At 44.0% G+C, this 12,899-nt stretch overlaps 1 protein-coding gene and 1 long non-coding RNA gene across 32 annotated transcripts in view; one reads left to right on the plus strand and one right to left on the minus strand.

The window, feature by feature from the left end:
* The window catches only part of ALG9 (ALG9 alpha-1,2-mannosyltransferase), a 104,343-nt gene that overhangs the window by 24,482 nt on the left and 66,962 nt on the right, over positions 1–12,899 (minus strand). The window contains exon 15 of one of the 31 annotated variants that reach the window (XR_014814332.1): positions 12,187–12,846. The gene's annotated coding sequence lies outside the window, so the exon portion shown is untranslated. 31 annotated transcript variants of the gene reach the window in all.
* Positions 1,488–10,916, plus strand: LOC146399851 (uncharacterized). Its single transcript, XR_014815256.1, has 2 exons — positions 1,488–3,394; positions 7,859–10,916. It is a non-coding gene; the product is annotated as an uncharacterized LOC146399851 (long non-coding RNA).

Below are 12,899 nucleotides of genomic sequence, written 5' to 3' on the forward strand. Positions count from 1 at the left end.
TACCACACCAGCCTTCTTTCACTTCCTCAAAATTAGAAGTTCTTTCTTACTCTCAATGAGGAATTCAAAGTCCTAATGAATCTGTGGTTTGGAATAATCATCTTGCTAAGGACAAACACGTGTCTGACTAGGATACATCAAGAGGTCCAAGAAGCATTCGGATTCTCCCATGCTTCCTCAGTTCCTGTAAAAGCGTAAAAAATTTAGCATCAAATTCTAGATAATGTGTTCATGATGCAAGAAGGTATTTCTGGTTAAGCCTGAACACAAAACTATTTAAGAGGTGGGAACTTAATATAAGGAGAAGTTAGGAAAAATTTATCCTCAGAGCTTGGTACTGAAAAAGTCTTTAGAACTTAGAAAAAAAATCCTCCTTTTCTCCTGCAGATTTTACTTGTGACCATTAACAGCATTATCTATCTTTAACATTTAAAGCCGCTAATTTCTTCCAGAAGATGAAGTGAATAAACAGTCAACATATACACTTCTGAGCTGGGATGGGAAGATTCTGTAAATTTTTTTAAACCAACAACAAGCTAACTTGACTTTTTCATTTATAACACCGTAGCTACTATTCTAGATCACTTTCTTTCCTATCAATAGCTTTAATAATTAAGCAAGACTGGGGCCTTTCAAATTGTTATACTGTATTGTTGCTGGAAAAAGGGAAATCAAAATGGTTATTTGCCTTTGTGAAAGAAAAGAGCAGCTGGACATTGGAACATCATGTGTGTGCACAAATTATACACACAAAGATCTGACTGAATCACAAAGCAGAACAAAGCTAATGCCGATGGAAACTCATATAACATTAAATAATGTGAAATGCCAAAGGACTGCCTTGGGGAGGTACAGGCAGCATAATTTAGGGAGACGCAAAATACTTCCCCTGCTAGTGAATAAGTCACTCAAGCAATTCAAGGATGAAACAAACGTGGACAAAGGGACTGCCTCAAGAGCATCATTAGATGAGGGCTCAGAATGTTTTCTAATTCAATTACCAGTCCCATCTATCAGGGCTCTGGGCACTCTACTGTGGAGGTTTCAATCTGCTCTTGCTGACGTCAATGGAAGACTGGCCACCAGTCTTGATGTCACCAGTTCAATAGATTTTTTTCATTTTAAAAAGAAAACACCCTAGCACTCCAGTTTTCTCTTCTTTCTATCTATCTATCTATCTATCTATCTATCTATCCACATCCAGCCATCCATCTATCCATCCAAACATTACTATCCTTGTGAACCACAGTCTAAGCTCATTGCCAGTTCTCTTTTTAAAGCTAGTTGCCTCTCTTTTCATCTTTGACTCTCGTTCTCTCTTGCACTTAGCCCACATCACAGAGAAAGACTTTCTAGAACCCTCAGAGCAGAGCTGGCCTTCAGTTCTGAAGAGAATCTCAGAATTCCCTCAAGACTTAACCTTGGCCATAGTCAGTCTATAGTCTCATATCAAGCAATTTATTTTATTTATTTTATTTTTTTGTGGTCTTTTTTGTCTTTTTTTTGTTGTTGTTGTTGTTGTTGTTGCTATTTCTTGGGCCGCTCCCGCGGCATATGGAGGTTCCCAGGCTAGGGGTTGAATCGGAGCTGTAGCCACCGGCCTACGCCAGAGCCACAGCAACGCGGGATCCGAGCCGCGTCTGCAACCTACACCACAGCTCACGGCAACGCTGGATCGTTAACCCACTGAGCAAGGGCAGGGACCGAACCCGCAACCTCATGGTTCCTAGTCGGATTCGTTAACCACTGTGCCACGACGGGAACTCCCAATATCAAGCAATTTAAGAACTGCTCAAAAAGCTGACATGCAGCAAAAATGTGACTTGTCTTTAATAATCTTTCATAGGAAACAGGGCAAGAGACGTTACTCTAATGGTCAGGAAGACAGAGATGACACTTATCTCTTTTCCAAAACAAACAGACACAGGAATTAGATGCTGCACGTTAATCTTCACTAGAATGTCAGTCGCTTGAAGACAGAACTTTCTGTCTAACTGCTATGCTCCAGCTTTCGGAACAGTGCCACAGAAAGAGCTCAACAAACACCCTGTCAGTGAAGGATCTGTCCTGACTCTTAGAGCACTCAGGTTACCTCCCTTGCTCTGGCAATATTCACTTTCCACAAGGAAAAGGAAATACCAAGGGAGTTCCCACTGTGGCTCAGCAGGTTAAAAACCCCACGTAGTCTCCGCGAGGATGTGGGTACAATCCCTGGCCTCACTCAGTGGACTAAGGACCCGGCACTGCTGCAAGCTGCAGCCGTAAAAAGAAAAAAGTAATACTAATAGGAAGCTCTTCTTTCTCTTCTCTGCTCCCAAAATTCAGTCCTAAAGCCATCAGGTGGGGCAGAGCAAAGCATGATGTGTATGTACGCGCGTAGGGGGAGGCTGCGGCGGCCCATGGGGTGTTGAGCACTAGCGAGACTCGGAGGGTGTCCACATCTGCAAAGAGAATTTTTTTTTTACCCAAAAAGTTTTCATCTTTTTTTTAGAGGGGGAGGAAGGCTTCACATACCGTGAGTTTAAGAACACAAGTTGGGAAAAACTAGATGAGAAACACCTGTAGGATACAAATGTCAGTAAGAGTCAGAAGCCAGGGAAACTCACAAGGACTGAAGGAGCAGGAAGAGGAAGGACAAGAGACAAGACCACAGAGAATGTTGAAGACGGTAACAAATTAGAGAAAAGCATTCAAAGCCATTCTAACGCATCGTGCCGGCCATGTAAAGCATCTCGGAAGACCTACAGTTTTCAGTCTGACCAGGGCTTCACAGAGTCCCTTAAACACCACAGGCCGATCAGATTACTCTCACACCCCTTACCATGTTTTATAGCATCTTCTGGCTCCTACTTCCCCTCCTGTCTCGTTTTTACCTCTTCAGCCTCACCCTCTGTGCCAGCAACACAGAACTACTTGCACCCTCCATATCTTACCTCACAAAGAGAATATTAATACAAAAGGTCAAGTAACCCCCAGGCCCCAGGTTTCAGTTCACACAAAATTTGCTGCATTATCATCGCCCATGTGACCAGAATGACAGTTTTCAGTGGGCACATCCGCAGACCCTGAACAGTCAATGAATACAGTCATAGCTTTGACTCTTGGGTTGCAGCCTCCAAAGATCCATACCGTATAATGATTTGGAAGTTTGCTGAGGCACAAGTTGGAATCATGTCACTTCGAGACTGGTGTAGACAGTGAATCATTTTGCTGGTTTGTGGCCTTGGCCAATCATCTGACATAACATCATAACCTCTTGACCAGTCACCTTTCACTGATATTCAGAATGAGGGAATTGAGAAAGAACTGGTATTAAGCAAGCAGTCATTTTCTTCTTTTTTTTTTTTTTTTTGTCTTTTTGTTATTTCTTAGGCCGCTCCCGCGGCATATGCAGGTTCCCAGGCTGAGGGTCGAATCGGAGCTGTAGTCACCAGCCTACGCCAGAGCCACAGCAACGCGGGATCCGAGCCACGTCTGCAACCTACACCACAGCTCACGGCAACACCGGATCGTTAACCCACTGAGCAAGGGCAGGGACCGAACCCGCAACCCCATGGTTCCTAGTCGGATTCGTTAACCACTGCGCCACAACGGGAACTCCGCAAGCAGTCATTTTCCGACCTCCAGTCCTACCAAAGTTGCCAAAGAAACACTCTTAACCAGCCTTTTTCCACTATCCGACAGCCACTCAGATGTGAAGGTACTACCTGCTCCATCCACCATTCCTGTGGAGAAGACATGGAGCAGTGTTCAAGGTGTTTGTCCCTACTCTCTGGACCCTGATTTGAGCTCCTTCACTGTGACAAACAGTAGCACTTGAGGTGACTCTGGTGAGCTTCCGAGAGGAAATAATGGATGAGTATACTTTAAAATAACTCAATAATCCTTCCTTTTTTAGCTTAAAAAAACAATTGATTATTTCTCTCAACTCTGTGGCTTTGTGTGGGGGTTCCTGCCGCCATGCACTGTGCATCCAGCCAGCGCTTCAGGCCTTCAGCCTCCTTCACGGGGCCTCCTCTCTACACGTGGCCTTTGGTTTCCTTAGGGTTGGTACCTGGGGCTCCAAGAAGGAGCCTTCCAGGAGGTAGGACACTGAAGCCAGTCACCTACTCAACAATCTTTATTCTACCGAATAAGGGCATGAGAGGCTGCTAAAGAAATTCTTTTTCCACTTTTTTTTTCCCCCTCTGGCATAAATACAGTTTTAAGAATGTGAACTACATCAAATAATTGATCAGTATTTTCCAAGATCCTAATATGTGCTAGGAGTTATGAGATTTAACAGGAGATGTTGTTTTGACTCTCAAGAGCAAACACCTCTGATGATGCCAGCTGCCTGATCTAAGTGAGCTCAAAGCAGTGGCCGTTCTAAAATGCACCATGTCTGCACTCTTCACACCTGAGAAGCTCTATTCCACGGACTTGAAGCACAGACACCCTCTTTCTGGAGAACTAATCCCACAACAATGGAAAGTAGACTCTCTGAGCTTCAGAAAAACAAAAAAGGTTTATTTTTCTTAAAATGTCAGCAGATAATGATTAAGCAGTCGAAGAATACAACGAGCAAAACACCAATGCATTTGGAAGCCAAATCTAGCCTGAGGTAGTAGCACTGCCAGATGAAGGGTCTTAGGAAAGCATCTGGAGAGAAGAAAAAAAGGAAAGGCCAAACACTGGTAAAGAAACAGAGTTTAAGAGAATGAGCTGATAAAGAATCACAAAAGCACAGAAACTCTCATCACTTCTTCCTTAGAGTTTCCCAGTGTTCTGTCAAACATGAAGGGGCTAAAGGGGCACCACTGGGACTGACTCGTAAGGAAAAGACAAGAGCTTCAATTACAGGAGGAGGGAGAACTCACTCCACCCAAAGGATCTGAACCCCATCCGAAGCAGGTCAAACCAAACTGTGCCATGGAGTGAAGTCTCCCTTTCCACCTGGGTAGCAAGAAGCTGCAGATGGAAACAGCCTATTGTACTATTTTGAGTGCCGTATGTATCTTCTAGAAGAAATCTCTTTTTAAAAAGGAAATTTCAGGAGTTCCCACTGTGGTTCAGTGGGTTAAACATCTGACTACAGCAGCTCGAGTTGCTGCAGAGGCACGGGTTCTATCCACCACCTGGCACAGTGGATTAAAGGATCCACAGCTGTGGCATAGGTCACAGCTGCAGCTTGGATTCAATCCCTGACCCAAGAACTTCCATATGCTGCTGAGGCAGCCATTAGGAAAGAAAAAAGGAAGAAAGGAGAGAAGGAAGGGAGGAACAGTTCAAAAATTATCTAATTTGGATGAAGAATAGCATCAAAAGAGCTGTGATGTTTTTAAAACATATCCATAAATTCTTTGACACTCCTCCCAATAACAGAGGAAATCTAATTCCTCTCTCCTTGAACATGGACTATTCAAGTGGCTGCCTTCCAGTGAACAGAATGAGGTGGGAAAGACACTGTGTGAATGCCAAGGCTAGGTCATAAAAAGCTATCTATCTAGCTCCTGAGATCCTGAAGCCAGGCGCCATGCTGTGAGGACACACAGGCCACATGGAGAAGCCACAAGGATGTGTTCTGAGAGCCACAGCTAAGAGCCAACCAACAGCCAACATCAATCACTAGACATGTGGGAAACCCTTTGAGATGCCTCTAGTTCCAGCTACCATCTGATGGTCAACGCAAGAGAACCCTAGTAAGTGAAGAACTGCCTAGCTGGGCCCCATCAGTCCAGAGAACCAGGAGAGAAAACAATAACGAACAGCCATTGTCCTTTTATACCATAAAGTCTGGGGTGATCTATTACACAGCAATGACGGGAACAAGATCTTCCAACCAATTTGCGCTTCACTGGTCTTCTCTTCAACTTCTGATTGGTCTTCTCACCTTTAAGAAATAAATAGTTCTTGCTTATGCTGAGGTTAGGGGCCGGGAATACGATGTCTGCCATGGACTCTTTGGGCCTCACAGCTGCTGGATTCATTTCTTCTTGAATGCTAAAGGAGACTAAGGGTCTTACAAAAAACTCTCTACTGCAGGTAATGCTCAGTGACCACGAGAATCCTGTGCTGGGCACTGAAAGAACACAAGCAACAGATGCTATATCAGCACAGCCCCTGCCTTGTGGCTGTAGGTCCTCTGACTAGAAAAGGCCCCTCTCCTACCACAGCAGCGGAAGATGTTAAGCTCTACTCTTTAGTGGCATCTACCTGTAATTATAAATCTTCAGGGCTTTGAAATCCTGCCCTAGTTAAATCTTTCCACAAGCCCCTAATCAGGCAACCCTAAAATTCAGTTAGGTGAGGTTAATATGCTCCAAAATGGGGAAGAATGAAATCCAAGTCCAAAAACCAAAGGTGACAGCAAAGCAAGTGAAATAAAAGGGACCTATAATAAAGGAGGAAAGAGTGGGCAGAAAGTGGCTGTGCAAAGCAGGAGCAGAGCCTCCCAACTTGTTTTGAAAGCTACAAACAGCGCTGTCGCTCAGGAGGCCAACTCCACCATCCCGGAGAGCCCCTCCCACCGGACTCTCTCAGCCAAACATCCTCAGAAAGGAGCCCCCACTGAGCTGGCCTGTTGTGGCCACACTCTCCCTTCACTCCCCTCTGGGGAATCTCGGAGGAAGCATTACATCCACCCACTTGTCCAGCTATTTTATACAAGTAGCCATTATATCGGTCTTCAAAGAAGGAAAAAGAAAATCCTCTCTCCTTTTAGAAGGTATGTAACATGAGATGGCCAGAGTAACGAATGTGTCTGGTTTAAAAAAAAAACAGTATTTCAAAAAAAAAAAAGGGTATTTCAACTAGTTTAGTGCCCTTATCTTGGATGTTTGATAGACCTTTATAATGTTAGCCAGACACAGACTCAGAAATTCAGGGGGAGGAAGCTGCAGTCCTGGTACTAGTTATGTGCAAGGAGACTAGAAAATGGTGATCCTTAAGCCTGGATCCTCTCTCAAACTAACGGCCTTGGAGTCTCCAGTCCTCTGATAAAGCAGAGAAGAGGCCTAACAGGCAAAGAATGGATGGGCATGGGGCTGCTATTCTCCGCGACTGGGATAACAACACCCGGCCCTATTGGTGAGTCCTTCTCCGGCAGTCCAACAGCAAAAGCTGTGATTATCCTCCAACAATTCCAACAGGAAACAAGCCTCTTCACATGCTGATAAATAGTCAGAACTCCTACATTTGCATCAATCACAATACTGCTCTAATAATCTTCAGGCTGCTTTCTCCTGGGGCTGAGTCACCTCTGGTACACACATTCAGAGATCAATGTGTTTATGGGCCGGTACTGTCTTCAAACTATCCTCATGACCTCCCTGACAGATAGCTAAAACCCAATCCAGGCTACACCACCAAGAAAGGTCAGGAAATTAAATAAGGAAACTACAGGCAAATCCACTTGGTGAACGCGGACTGTGGGGCAAAGGAACCATATCTCTGTGCCTCATCCTCCCGTCCTGCTTTCTGGGATAAGTCCTTGTATTCTGGCCACATCACAACAGGATGCCCACAGACCTCAATCTGCCCAGGGAAGGGCTTCTTCCTTTCGAAAGTGCTGATTTCAATGATACATTACAGACCACGTTAACTAAAAGCAACTTTAAACCAAAAAGGTAAATTATAGTTCTCTTTATGGGGAGCTCCCATTGTGGCTCAGTGGTTAACGAACCCAACTAGTATCCATGAGGATGCAGGTTTGATCCCTGGCCTTGCTCAGTGGGTTAAGGATCCGGTACTGCCATGAGCTGCAGTGTAGGTTGCAGACGCGGCTTGGATCCCATATTGTTGTGGCTGTGGTGTAGGCCGGCAGCTGTACCTCCAATTTGACTCCTAGCCTGGGAACCTACATATGCCATGGGTGCAGCCCTAGAAAGACAAAAGACAAAATAAATAAATAACAAAGTTCTCTTTATGGACCCTCAGGCCTCTCATCCAATAGGCTTCTTTTTATCTTTCCACTTGTGCTCATGATTTTTTTCTCCTTGAATTAGTCTCTTAACCACCCGTACAAATCTTTTTCCCTAAACCTCAGCTCATGCACCGCCTCCTTCAGGAAGCCTTCTCAGTCTACTCTAACCTCCACAGATCTCTCCTTTCTCTGAGGTTCTAGCACACAACCTGGTACCTTCTATGGTCTTACTTAATACTATTTGCAAGTTGTTTTCATACGTGTAACTACAAAAGCTGTACATTATTCAAGGGTAAACTCTGTGTCTAATTACTACTTTTATACCCCTTAAATAATCTAACTCTGTGACAAGGACATCATAGCTGTTCAATAAATATTTTCTGATTTCCAAACCTGCCTAACCGGCTGACTTAAGATAAAGGAAGGCTCCAGGGACGTCCTTCTGCTGACTCCTTCTCTGCCAGCGCCCTGTGCTTTTCTTTTCAGGTACTTAACACAGGTTGTAATTCCACATTCATCTGTACGGTTGCTTGTTTAATGCCAGCTTCCCCATGACACTGTAGGATCCAGGAGGACAGGGAGTTGTGTGTACTTTTCACTACTATACACCTAAGATTCTGACAATGTCCAAAAAAATAGCTGCTGATGGAATGGATGGCAGATGGAGAGACAGACAGATGGATACAAGAAGAAAGAAAAAATGATCTCGAAGTGAACGCTAAAGAAAGCAGATTTAAATTGTAGGGATATAAACATTTGAGAAACCAACCTGCTTACATTTCTACAAAGATCATGTGGTGATGATGTTGCAGGCTTGTGAAAACCTTCTCTTTTCCTCAGGAAGAGCTGGATGATAGGCCACCTGATCTAGGGTCTAAGACATGAGTGATCGTCACGTGTGGGTGATACCATTCTTTCTCCTTGTTACAAAAACCACTGTTTCAAGAAGACAGAGGGAACGTAAGAGCCCCATGTCACAGGTGCAAAGGCGTTCTAGGATCAAGCTCCCAGGAGCATCTCATGCACCATCTGAGAGGGATACCTCTGAGGGACAGTACAGTCCAACTTAACTGGCCCAAAGTCAGCAACATGAGCTGTCACAGTGCTGACGGTGACAAACTGCTGTGGCAAACAGCATGGGATCCTGCTGCTTTTGCAGTTGGCTCAGTGTATATACTACCAGGAAATGCTGAGGAAGAGAAATGTAAGGAAAATCAGCATGATTCTGGAACTTTAGGCAGACTGCTAATTAATTGGAAGGCCTGACCACCTATATAATGCTCTAGAATTTAAAAACACTTCCATATTTCAGCTTTCATTTAATCCTTACCATAGTCCTATAAAGTATATATGATATTATCATTCTTGTTTTACTGATATGGAAATAGGGAATCTGAGAGGAATAACCAGCAAGTAACCAGGATGAAATGCACATTACACTTTGCACACCTTCAAATAAATACACCTTAGTGCTTAAAGCAACCAATTTCTTTCTTTCTCGGCATATGGTCGTGAAAAGAACGCCTCTTTTGGGGAAATAAGGACAGCTTAGGGGAAATTAAAAACCTCGGAAGGCATTCCCCAAGAACCTCTCCTTCCCTCCATCTACACCAGAGGTGTGCTCAGGAGGCAAACAGGAAAAGGAAGCAGGACCAGCAGGAGAAACAGAATGGGCAATGAGATAAGCTTAGGGTCTCATCTCTCTAGCAAGTGCTGCTCAACCTGTGACAGCTTTTGGTCAGGGACCAGCCCAGCTGGAGAAAGCAAACCAAAACAATAAGCAAAGTAAAAATTTAAAAGCTTGATACAAAAAAAAACCCCAAAAAACCCTTGAAAAGAAAAGAGGAGTTCCCTGGTGGTCTAGCGGTTAAGGACTCAGCAGTGTCACTACCATGGTGCAGGTTTGAACCATAGTATGGGAAAGTCTGCATGCCATGGGTGCAACCAAAAAAAAAAAAACTTTGGGAAAAAAAAAAAAAACTCAATACAGGCCACTGGGGAAAGCCGTGGGCTTCTGTGATCTAAACTTTGGCCTGATTTTTCTCTGCAACCATGGTCTCCTGAGTCCATCTGTCCTCTTTCAGTCCCTGGTCACCTCTCACCTAGAACAGCCTCCTAACCTTCCCTCCTCCTTCCCCCTCCCGCACGAACGCGGCGTAATCTTTGGATGGCCTCTCCTCGAGGAACATTCCTTGGTCCCTCCCACCCCCGCCTTCTGGACCTAACCCCTGCTCTTATGCCCCAGCAGCACCTCTCTGGATGCTGGTGTGTCTCCCCAGGTATCCCAAGGACTCCCCAGTGCAGACATCCTGCCTGCACACAGTCTACAGTCTTAGATGGAGAAGATGCTCACGTGGTTATCAACCCGAGCCAGTTATGCCGTAGTTAAGTGGGGAACAGCAGTAGCCTCCCTGCGAAAGGCCCTCACATTTCATGGTCTCCCAATGTGTCCCCTGCGCCCAAGGGCTAGAGGAGAGGGCTGAACACAGAGGGCACAGGAGGAGCAATGCTAGACCATATCACTGTGACTGTATGGTCACCTCTGATCATGCTCTGCTTGCCACAAGGCAGGTGGAAGGTGACCAACACCTTCTGCTTTTCCCATAAAAGATTTCCAATTCTCCAGTGAGAAGCGTGCAAGGGTCAGGTTTCTTTGCCTTGAACAGGCTCTCAGTTCAAGTCCACTGGCTGCTGGGCCCATATGCTACAGAAGGGGAAATGGGAAGAGAAGGAAACCTTTCTCACCTCAATCCTTCAAAACCAAAGGGGAAAAAAAGTCACCTCAAAAATACTCCCTTGCCCCATTTGCTATAAAGAGAGTTTATTCTGCGACCAAAGTACTGCTGGTCAGATTCGTAAAACACTAAGTTTTCCCTTGTTAACAGGAAGGCTGCTTTGGATCTACTGATCCCCTAGGGCTGGAGAGATTTTTTCAAGCCCAGATCTCCTGTTGTCACAGGTTTCTCAACTATGAAGGCACAGTTGCAACCTACCCCCAATACAGTATAACTAACAAAGAACTACCCCCAATATAGTATAACTAACAACTCGGGCACCAAAGAATGAGTGTCATGAAGAAAGCTTCACACCTTCCCTGCTGCTTCTCTTCCAAGCTCCCTCCTCCTACTGATTCTGACAATGTTTTGAATATCAGGCCATGATTCTCCCACCTGTCAAGGTTTTCCACTCCCTCAATGCCCACACCCTCCCTCCTTACCCACTTATGGCCATGACCAATCACTGGATCGCTCCTCTGCATAAACCTTCAACTCCCCTGCCCCTTTCCTGCTTTGTCAAGCTTTCTTGGTTAGAACCCAACCCCCCCACACACAACCGTGCACAGGGATGTCCACTGCACCATTATTCATAGTGGCTAAAAAATAAAAATAACCCAAATGTCCATCAAGTGGTGAAGGGCTAAATGAGTATATCCATACAGTGGAACAGTATTCAGCAAGGAAAAGGATACCTACTAACACATGCTATAAGACGAATGAACCTCAGAAATATGCTTAGTGAAAGAAGCCAGGCACAGAACCTCACAGAGTATATGATTCTATTTACATTACAAAGTTGGAAAAAGGCAAATCTATAAAACAGAAAGTAAGAGTGGTTCCCTGGTGCTGAGGTGATGGAAATGTTCTTTTTTAAAAAAATTATTTATTTTTTTAATTAAAAAACTTTTTTTTTTTTTTTTGCTTTTTTAGGGCCACACCTGTGCCCAGGCTAGGGGTGGAATCGGAGCTGCAGCTACCGGCCTACACCACAGCAACTTGGGATATAAACTGTGTCTGAGACATATACCAAAGCTTGTGGCAACACTGGATCTTTAACCCAGAGAGAGGCCAGGGATCAAACCCACATCTGCATGGATACTAGTCAGGCTCATTTCCACTGAGCCACAATGGGAACTACAATTTTTAAAATTTTTAACTTAAATTTTATTGGGGTATAGTTGATTTACAATGTTGTGTGAGTTTTAGGTGTTCAGCAAAGTAAATCAGTTACACATATACTTATATCCACTCTTTTTCAGTTTCTTTTCCCACATAGGTTATTACAGAATATTGAGTAGAGTTCCCCGTGCTATAAGCAGGTCCTTGTTAGTTATCTATTTTACATACAGAAGTGTGTATATGTTAATCCCTAATTTACCACCCACCCCCACATTTCCCTTGGTAATTATAAGTTTGATTTTGAGACCTGTCTGTTTCTGTTTTGTAAATAAGTTCATTTGTATCATTTAAAAACTAGATTCCATATATAAATGATATCATATGATATTTGTTTTTCTCTGTCTGAGTCACCTCAGCATGATAATCTCTAGGTCCATCCATTGTTACTGCAAATTGCATTATTTCATTCTTTTTTATGGTTGAGTAATATTCCATCATATATGTGGACCACATCTTCTTTATCCATTCCTCTGTCAATGGACATTTAGGTTGTTTCCATGTCTTGGCTACTGTAAATAGTGCTGCTGTGAACATTGGGATGCACGTATCTTTTCAAATTATGGTATTCTCTGGAGAGATGCCCAGGAGTGGGATTGCTGGATCATACAGTAGTTTTATATTTAGTTTTTTAAGGACCTTCCATACTGTGGAAATGTTCTAAAATTGAATTGTGGTGATAGTTTCACAACTTGGTAAATTATTAACAACTATTTATTGTACACTTAAAATGGGTAACTTTTATAATATGTAAACTGTACTTAAAGTTGTTTAAAAAAAAAAAAATAGGGGAGTTCCCATTGTGGCACAGTGGAAATGAATCCGACTAGGAACCATGAGGTTGAGGGTTCAATCCTTGGCCTCACTCAGCAGGTTAAGGATCCGGCACTGCTGTGAGCTGTGTGGTGTAGGTCGCAGACACAGCTCAGATCTGGTGTTGCTGTGGCTGTGGCATAGGCCAGCAGCTGTAACTCCGATTAGACCCCAAGCCTGGGAACCTCCATATGCCTTGGGTGCACCCCTAAAAAGACAAAAAATAAGAA

Source organism: Sus scrofa, chromosome 9 (assembly GCF_054392235.1).
Source record: "Sus scrofa isolate SSC_HxYL_T2T_F1_AM1 chromosome 9, Sscrofa_HxYL_maternal_Yorkshire_Landrace_v2.0, whole genome shotgun sequence".
Taxonomy (NCBI): Eukaryota; Metazoa; Chordata; class Mammalia; order Artiodactyla; family Suidae; genus Sus; species Sus scrofa.